General features: G+C 36.0%; 2 long non-coding RNA genes across 2 annotated transcripts; both read left to right on the top strand.

The window, feature by feature from the left end:
• The first annotated feature begins 3,141 nt into the window (after positions 1-3,141).
• Positions 3,142-8,804, top strand: LOC112174064. Its single transcript, XR_002925830.2, has 6 exons — positions 3,142-3,284; positions 3,403-3,849; positions 4,173-4,313; positions 5,019-5,051; positions 5,164-5,249; positions 8,515-8,804. It is a non-coding gene; the product is annotated as an uncharacterized LOC112174064 (long non-coding RNA).
• Positions 8,805-8,818: 14 nt separating this feature from the next.
• Positions 8,819-9,866, top strand: LOC121050231. Its single transcript, XR_005802421.1, has 2 exons — positions 8,819-9,029; positions 9,612-9,866. It is a non-coding gene; the product is annotated as an uncharacterized LOC121050231 (long non-coding RNA).
• Positions 9,867-10,246: the final 380 nt, after the last annotated feature.

Raw genomic sequence — 10,246 nt, forward strand, 5'->3', positions numbered from 1 at the left:
TGAAGTAGCTTCACCGTTAACAATCATATTCTCTTGTTCAGGCATGAAAAATATGAATAAACTCTCACCTGGAGATGACAATGGTCATAAAGGAGTTACCTAGGGAATTATATGACAATATTTGTTTTGTCTAACTTCACTTTTGCATCTGAATTATGAAAGGAGTTACATGCATATGCATGATTTTGGGTAACTAGCATTCTGGGAATTACTGTTTATTTGGTTAAGCATAAAATTAATTAGCTACCTAAAGTACTGTTAGACTTTACACTATATATATATATATATATATATATATATATATATATCCAGAGTGAGGCCTTGCTCTGAAATTAAAGTGCGTTTTTAGAGTTTAGAGTCACTTTTCAGTCGCATATCCACATCTCGACCGTTTAGTTTTTAGGTACTAATTTATAGATCATTTCTGCAAAATTTCAGCCAAATTAATGGTCATTAAGGCATTGATAACTGCCTTAAAGCTAGTACTGTCATGCCCCTGATTTTACACACAAGAAAATCGATATATAATCCTATAATTACATATGCGTGAACGTTCAGCCATCAATACAAAATACCTAGAAACTTTTTCCCTTTAAATTACACACATATTGATGCCCTGAACCTACTATATCAATATTGACCCGCTCCACAGAGTCATATATTACATAAGCTTACGAATTAAATTGTCAACAACAAGATAAAACGTAAATGCTCCTCAGAGTTTAACTACAACGGAAAACCTTATCAATGGTAAAGTCATAAAAATGGCTTCCTACCTTAAAGCTGCAAAGGCGGTACCTCAGCTTCAGCCCCGATTATCCTAACCTGCAGGATTAACCCCTACACCGTTTGAATAGTGTACAGGTTTGTCACATAACAAACCCGGTAAGCTTTTGCAAGTCCATATGAGTAACTCAAAACAGTTAACACAACTCACACCAGAAATAAGGAAAACAACTCACGTTTTGATTCCTTAAAACAAGAAATAAAGGAGAATAACTCACACTTTAATTTCCTTTCAAATCGAAACATAGAAAACAACTCACTCCTTGGTTCCTATCAATTATACCAAAATCGTACCATAGAAACAACCCACACTTGAATTCTATCAATAAAACATAGAAAACAACTCACACCTTGAATTCTATCAAATGTACCATAATCGTACCATAGAAAGCAACTCACACCTTGATTTCTATCAGTAAAACATAGAAAACAACTTACACCTTGAATTCTATCAAATGTACCATAATCATACCATAGAAAGCAACTCACACCTTGATTTCTATCAAAACGTTAATAAGAAAAACAGCTTGCACCTTGTTACCTTAAAAACCACGTAATGTCATGAGTTATCAATAACCAGTTCCTGTTACCCCATGAATTACCTAATTGGCAAACAGATTAGAGCTCTAACTGAAACGTAACCACTCGTCAGGCCAAAGACGTGATTACCTGATATTCTGCCCAAGGTCATAGACCTTCAGTCCTCAGGCCGCACAGTCCCTTGGAGCAAAACATTAAAGGAGTCACACTGGACCCAAAATGCTACACAAATCTCAACGCCTTTGAAAACAATCGAAATCAACAATTCTAAAATCATTGTTTTCCAAAAAGCCATAACCCAAAACAATAAAAAGCATCAATTCATGCATATTGTTTTCATACCCAAATCTCAACACTTTTCCCAAGGTCATAGACCTTCAGTCCTCGGGCCACACAGTCCCTTGGAGCAAAACATTAAAGGAGTCACACTGGACCCAAAATGCTACACAAATCTCAACGCTTTTGAAAACAATAGAAATCAACATTACCAAAATCATTGTTTTCCGAAAAGCCATAACCCAAAACAATAAAAAGCATCAATTCATGCATATTGTTTTCATAAATCCACAACCCACCAAAACATATATATTTCACGTAAATATATATATATCTATACGTAGTCATCCTCTCAGGAATGCCTACTAATACCAACTATAGTTTGCAATTACTAAATAACTCTCAAAGCAATAAAGGTAAGCCCGTTCGTGAATGAACTTTGTGAGATTACTCACCTCGAACTCCCGCTGTGTCTTCAATAAAGCACAAAGCAGCCAATTCACGAAATAACCGTCCAAATACTTCGTCAAGTACCTAATCACATACAATTCCAACTTAGTAACGATTCATATTTGATTTAAGTTCGAAACCCCTGTTTTGAACTAAAATCCCCAAGGTGACGCCAATCGAGGCAAAACCACGTCAGAGACCTCCCAAAGTCTCCGGAATACGTCCACGATCGATGACCAACCCACAAATCGATCGGACGCTCGAATCCTTACGGATCGAATAATTTGATCGGTATGAAACTGTAAAAATCATAAAAATTCTATACGAACTCCAAAATTTGTATATTATATATCGAAACGCTCGTATCAACGAGTAGAACATATATCACTATGGGAAAATCCTTATCAGACGACGCTTTTCACACAACGAAAAAAAAATTCCATTGTGTGTTGATGAAAATGGCTTCAGACAACACGTTTAAAGAACTTACGTCGTATAAGGCTGTTGAAATTCAGAAGGTTTTAGCTAGAAGGTCATTGCACAACACTTACAAGAATGGTCTGTTGTGTGAATGGAAAAAAAAAATAGCGGCAGATTTCCCTCCTAGCTTTCTCAAATTTGGCTTCAAATTTATACTACATTGTACAACAGAATAGCTATATCTGTTGTTTGAGTGTAACTTATAAAATGTCATACAACAGTTTTTTACTTTTGTGTTGTGTGATCAAGGAAGATAATTTAGGAAAGTTTGGATTTGCTCCTAAATATCACTTATGCCCCCAAAACCTACAAATTTTGATCGACATATGTGTGATGACTGTAAGCTCATACAACACAAATACGTAATTTGTGTTGTCTGAATGAGAAATGTTTGTCCCTAGCTCTAAAACTGATATTTTGATTGCACACAGGTGAGAATTTTCCCTCCTTACTCCCTTAACTCAAATTTAATATGTACATAATCAGACAACCGCAACTTATTTTTGTGTTGTGTGATTCATGAATACAAAATTGAAAAAAAAAAAAATGCTGGGCTTTGACAGCTTCATTAGGGCGACTTTGTCTCCCCACTCGGACAAAATAGCTTTCCTATCACTTACACATAATAACTCAGCCTTTTCATCCCTCTTCTTTTTCTGTCTTTCACGTTTCCCCTCTCATCTTCCCTCATCACCTGCAAACCAAAAAGGGAGAAGCTCAAACTTTTGGTTCTAAGCAACATCACCACCAAGGTAATTAATTCCCTTTTCTCCTTCTCTAAATTTGGTCTTTTCGCCCCATTCTACCATGTTTGGATTTCCATATTTTCCAGATTTTGATTTTAGGGTTTTTTTATATATTTTTTTTCAGATCGGGAAGAGATACTCTTCATCCTCTCTTCAACGGAGCTACTACAGGAGAATTTTGGTGAGGAAAAGCTAGTTTCTCTGTTTTTGATTTTCGATCTCTCAATTCAATTTCTCTTTCATCTTGGGTCAATAAAATTTTAGAAACTTAGGTATGTCCTAGTATTCATTTCGATTTCAAGTTTATGTGTGTGATTTAAAAACTTGGGGTTTCATATTTGGGCAACAGAACTTCTGATTCAGGTTTTGGTTGGAGTTCCAAAAGATGTAGCGGTTCAGTAAGAGGCTTCAATTTGTCATTGGTGAGGTTTCAATTTGTTTGGGTTGTCTCACAATCTCTCACTGAAAGAAAGTTTTTTCTTTTTTTTTGGTGAGACGCTGAAAGAAAGTTTCAATGGCCCAAACAAGATGAGGTTGAACCACACCCTTCTTTACCACCCCCAGAATCCAGGTATATCTCCTCTCTCTCTCACCGTCAAATTAAACATTTCACTAACTTTGTTTAAAGCTTTAGCTCACTTGGGTCTTGATTTTCTAGTACTTTTCCCCAGGAATGTGAGTGAACCCAAATGAGACTGGATTGTGAATTTTATGGTTGTAATGATTTTGTTCAACATGAGTTGTGAATTGTGAATTAATATTTCTAATTTAGTATTTTGTAATTTGCATTGCAGTATATTGAATCAGTATCAAACAGAGCATGTCAATTCTATTCCAAGCTTTTGCTTTAGTTCTGTAGCTTATATCTCATTTTGCTTTTCATTTTGAATACAGTAATGGCAGCAAAAACTAGAAAGACAAAGATGATGAGACTTCTACGAGATGATAATGCAGAGGATCAAGATACTCAAAGACAGGCAGAGAGAATTGATATGGACACACATTCTCATATTATATCAAGAAAACGGAAACAAGGTAAGTAACAACGTATTAATAAGAAATTTGAGTTTTTATGGATGGGGAGAAAAGAAATCGCAGACTACATTAATTCATTTAATAACTATGGCTTTGAAAGTTTGTGAGTTAAAAATTTCTTTAGTTGTTGCAATACCTTCACCCTCCAAATTTAGAATTTGGTTAATATGAATTTTAGTCATGATAGTGTTCAGTGTTAAAATTTGGTTAATTTTGCGTCTCAATTGTAAAGTTGTCAATACAGAAGCATAGATAGATATGCATCTGCTAATATTCATTTGAAGATCGGTGTTTTGATTGTTCTTGCTTTTTGTTGAGCTGTCAAATTAGCTACTTACAATGCATTTCATCCTTCATTCTATATTTATTTCTTTACCAAAGTTCATGCATTAATATGTCTACATTCCATTTGATATTATTGTATTATGTTTGATTAACCGATTAAGTTTTGTTACATAGTGAAGCTTAACTTTTTTATTAAGACATCATAGTAATAATGGTAGTTGATTTTTTTCAATTAAGAATTGAAAGAAAATAGAGTTGATCATCATCTTCCTTAGTTCATAGTTGAAAGAATAGAATATGAGTTTCCCAGAATGTGTCAGAGATATTCCTTTCCCACAATGTTTTATAAGCGTTTTCATTTTTTTTTTCTATTATTGACTAATGATCAAAGTTTTACTATTGTTTTTGATATATACACAGGTTGTCAAAGGAGATCAAGAAGGTTGAAAGAAGGTAACTGTATAATTTCAGGTTTATAATGTTGATGCAAATGAGTAATTTTTGTGAAATCTTTTTTCTATTTATAGATTTAAAATAATTAATATTATTCAAATTGTATTTACAGCATCTCAGCTTTTGTTGATCGAATAGAATCTGCCTGTTTTTGCTTGGTTGATTGGGTATTGTTGTGTCTAGCGTGAAGGTAATCAGGTATTAGTTTTTGTTCTTATTGTAGGTTTTTGATTGATTGCTATGTACTTTTGATTCTTTCAGTTGAGAAAATTGGTGTTTGGTCTATTGAGAAAATTGGTGTTTGCTGATTGGGTTTCAGGATTTATACATAGTTATATTTGGATGAAAGTTTGGGCCTCTCTATACGCCCCTGATTTTATACACAATAAATCGATATATAACCCCATAATTATATATGCGTGAAATGTTCAGTCATCAATACAAAATACTTAGAAACTTATTCCCTTTTAACCCAAGTACATATTTATGCCCTCAACCCACAAATTCTATATTGACTCACCCCATAGAGTCACACAACACATGAGTTTACGAATTAAATTGTCAACAACAAAATAAAACGTAAATACTCCTCAGAGCTCACTACAAACGGAAGTCTCTATAACGGTAAGGTCACAAAATTGACTTATTACCGTTAAGCTGCAAGCACGCTACCTCAGCATCAGCCACGATCAACCTGACCTGCAGAAATAACCCCTACACCATTGGAATGGTGTACCAGGTTGCCACACAACAAACCCGGTAAGCTTTTGCAAGCCCGTATGAGTAACTTAAAACAACTCACACCAATTCACGGGATGAAAGCCCGCACAACTCACGCCAAACACGAGGAAAACCTTTCAACTCGAGAATAAGGAAAACATACCATGTTTTCCCAATACAGTACATTCTTTTCCCAAAAGAAACAATAAAGGTCACACCGTGACCAAATCATATAAATTGAAACTCCGACAATTAGATATGATAACCAAGTCCTCCCAGGACATTTAAAAGAAAGAATCCCCGAAACTCCCTTTTAAAATATGTACTCAAATCAACACAAGTCACCCCGTGACAAAATCATAATAATTGAAAACTCCGACAATTAAATATGATACACAAGTCCTCCCAAGACATTTAAAAGAAAGAATCCCCGAAACTCTCTTTTAAAAACACGCACTCATGAGCATCAGATAGCTCCCCGCTATCCCCCATGATGTACCAATAACAAATCAGTCCAACATAGACACACAACACAACAACACAGATTCACCACGAAGGCACTAATACATGAATACAGATGTGTATATATATATATATATATATCCCATAATATATATATGTACACACATAGTCATTCACTCAGAAATGCCACCAATACATGAATACATATGTATATATATATATATATATATATATATCCCATAATATATATATATATATATATATGTACACACATAATCATTCACTCAGAAATGCCACTAATATCATCTATAGTCACAGTTGATTCCATAACTCAAAGACAACATGGTAACTAGGCTCATAACACAGATAAATCATTGGTCACCATCTGCAACCTATCACCGTCTGTGACTCTTGGTTTTCATACCCCGTCTGGTCTCAGAACCAACCGTTGGTCACCATCTGCGACCCATGCTTTTCAGACCCCATCTGGTCTCAAGTCAACGTTAAGTAAGTCACACCTGACCTAAAAACGTTACGACCATCTAGTTCCGGCTTTCCCCATCCCTGCTCACCATCTGTGACCCTTGGTACAAGGACCAATACATTTAAAATGAGTCACGCTTGACTCCAAAATGTAACATCAAACTCAATACTTTTCAAACAATAGAAAACATCTTTTTCCACAATATTGTTTCCATGAAAAGTCCCATTCAACAATAATATGAACCCATCATGCATATTATTCATCACACATCATCCACAAGAATATATATATTTCACGTAAATATATATATACGTAGTCATTCGCTCAGGAATGCCGACTAATACCAACTATAGTTTGTAGTTAAATAATTAACGCCAAAACAATAATGGTAATTCTGTTCATAAAGAACCTTGTGAGATTACTCACCTTGAAACTCCCGCTGCGTCTTCACACCACTAGACTGCTTATAGAACGTCCTCTGTCAAGCACCTAAGGAAGTACAGCCTTGATTCAGTCAATGAAACACAAGGAATAACATTCGAAAAACCTAAATCGAACCAAAATTCCCAAAGTAACGCCAATCGAGGCGAAACCACATCCTAGACCACCCAATGTCTCCGGAATACTTTCACGATCGATATATCAAATTCACAAGTCGATCGGACGCTCAATTCCTCACGGATCGAATCATCGAACGGTCCGAAACCGTAAAAAACACAACATATTCATACGATCTCTAAAAATTACAAACAATATATCGAAATGCTCGTATCGACGAGTAGATTGAACTCAGGAACAGAAACTATCCCTTAGGTGGCCGGAAACCGCCGGAAAACACCACCACCGTGGCGGCACCGCCGCCGGACCAAAGTCGGAATTTGACAAAACTCCCAACACCAAAGTTCTTCATCTTAACTCCAATTTAAACTTTCATAACTAACACAAAGTCTAAATCATAGCCATTTGGCCGGAATTTACCTCGCAATATCTGAAATTCGATGAACCCTAGAATTTCAAAGCTTCAATTCGTCCTCCACAAGTGAAATCGTCCCAAGCCGCTTTGGGAGAAGCATCAACGTCTTATGGGCTTCAAAAGACCTCAAGAATCCCCTTCAAAGGTGGCCGGAAAAAGAAGAACCGATGGAGGCTATTTCGTCCCCGACGAGGTTCTCTTCTCGGCCTTGTAGCGCCTCTTACAGCTCGTATTTCACTTCGATTTCTTCTACAAACTCGTAAAGGGGATCGAGACGAGAAAAACCCACTTTGTTTCACGTCAATCGGTGGCCGAATGAGGGAGAACGAGCTCGGTGAAGATGGCTGCTCGGGAAAACTCGGGAGAGAGGAGAGAGAAAAAATCCTTCCCAAAATGGAAATCTGATTTTCTGAATAATTTTCCGGAAAAATCCCATATATACCAAAATGGAAACTTTTTCCGACGGCCATAACTTTCTCATACGAACTCCGATTTCCACGTTCTATATATCCACGAACTCGTATCGAGGCGCTCTACAACGTATCAAAAGTCAACCTTGAAACCCCCCCCTAATTCCACACTTTACGAATAAAAATTTGTCCGAAACACTTCCGCTTCGTCCACGAGCCATGAAACCGTCTAACAACCATAAATTAGATTCCGGAAATTCCTCGGAAAATAATTACAAATTTCCGGGGCATCACACTCTCTCTCTCTGTTTCAATTACAATATGGTTCAGCTATCTTAAGCTTTTGCTACTTTTCTTCATTCGACAGAAATCATTTTTTTTTTATGTACATGTCTATTGTGTATTTGTGAATAGTCATACCAAGGACCACTAGAGGTATGAAGAAGAAGCAGATGACCCTTCAACATGCATTGTTCAGTATCAAAGATTAAACCGTGCAAATTTTTGAACAAAATATACACTTTCATCACAGTTAATGCAGGTATGAGAATATATCTAGCATAATATATCAGCAGGTGATAATTAAACAAAATTTCTAGTATATACTATATGTGTGTGTTTCAAAATCTGTTTATTAATCAGTTGATTGTCTGTTACAGATGTAATCTTCCCTTACAAAGATCATGTCTTTACTAGCTGATACAGAAGTATATATACTTTGGTCATGAATATACATTGGTTAGTCATGTCACCTTTTCAGTTTTCTGTAAGCTATATAATGTTTTAAAGTTCAGAACAGGGAACTGACTTGAGGCAACCATTTGTGACAGAGTAACTCTGAGTTTGCCTTATCTATTGAACCTGAGAACGAGTCACTTCAGTCCTAAGCAGCCTGTGTCACACATCTTCGTAGCAAAGGCTTGCCTACGGTAAGTACCCTGGCTTTTAGTTTAATATTATGGTCTTTTGAGGTTGCATTTAGTGATCTTTGACTTCGGATCTGGTTGGAAAGCCACTAATTGGATAGTGAGAATGTGATTACATCTCTTCAGAATTCTTATATCTAAAAGTTTTGTAGCCTTTTAGGTCTTAATTTGCTGTTATGACTTATGGTTTTGGAAGGTTTCTATTATTCAATAGACTAGATTACATTCCAAGCCAAATCTAAATAGCAATGTCTAAGTACTTGCAGTGTAGCAAACTACTAACTACATTTTTTAAAAACTTTCATAAGAGCAACATTTTTCTAGTATATATTTGAGTATAAAAGGAAAGCAGAATCTTGTTTCACATCTCCGGGGATACTTTGACTTATTAATTAAGGTATGCTATCAAGGCGTGACTATATTGTTATGTTTTGAAAGATCACCTGTCTTCCAAACTTGGGTTTGCAATACCAGATGTAAATATAAGTCTTTGTATTTTGTCTTTCTCTGCAGCTTCTTGCTTGTGTCATTTTGTCATGTTGCTCATGGGTAGTGTGGCTTTTGATGTGGGAGTATTGTATGCAGCTTCATGAAACAAGTTGATGTAGTGGCAGAAGCAGAAGAAAAAAAGAGGAGCAGCAGGAGCAAGCATTAGTTGTGGCCGAAGTGGGCAAGCAATCATAAATAGTCCAATAAACAATGATCCATTTCTAGCACACTAATGTCTTTGTCCCGGATGCAATGTTAAACAATAAATTGTGACTGATTCATGATTTTGTGGAACAATGACTAATACGAATTGTATCTTGGTGGATCCAATGTACTTTGAAGTTTAAAATATGGGTTGGAGTACCATTAGTTCATTTGATTGTTTGCATCAAATTTTATTTCCATTTAATCACTACTATTCATTAGGTAAAATGAATGTTTAAATGATCATACAACAGATTTCTCATTTATCAGACAATGGTTTTTTCAAAAAATAAGTCTTCTAATTTACTCTCACACAACAGAAAGCACTAGAACCCCGTTGTCTGACAAGGCTTAACAAACAACGGATTTAAACAAATTCTGTTGTCTGAAAGCAACGCCTCAATTGCTGCGCAGCTGCGCTTAGCATCTGCCAAGCCATCTGTCGAGCCATCACACAACAGTTATAACACATACCTGTTGCCTGTTTGTTTCTCAGACAACTGTGTTCCACCGTTGTCTGAATTTTC

The sequence above is a fragment of the Rosa chinensis genome, chromosome 6, assembly GCF_002994745.2.
Source record: "Rosa chinensis cultivar Old Blush chromosome 6, RchiOBHm-V2, whole genome shotgun sequence".
NCBI lineage: Eukaryota > Viridiplantae > Streptophyta > Magnoliopsida > Rosales > Rosaceae > Rosa > Rosa chinensis.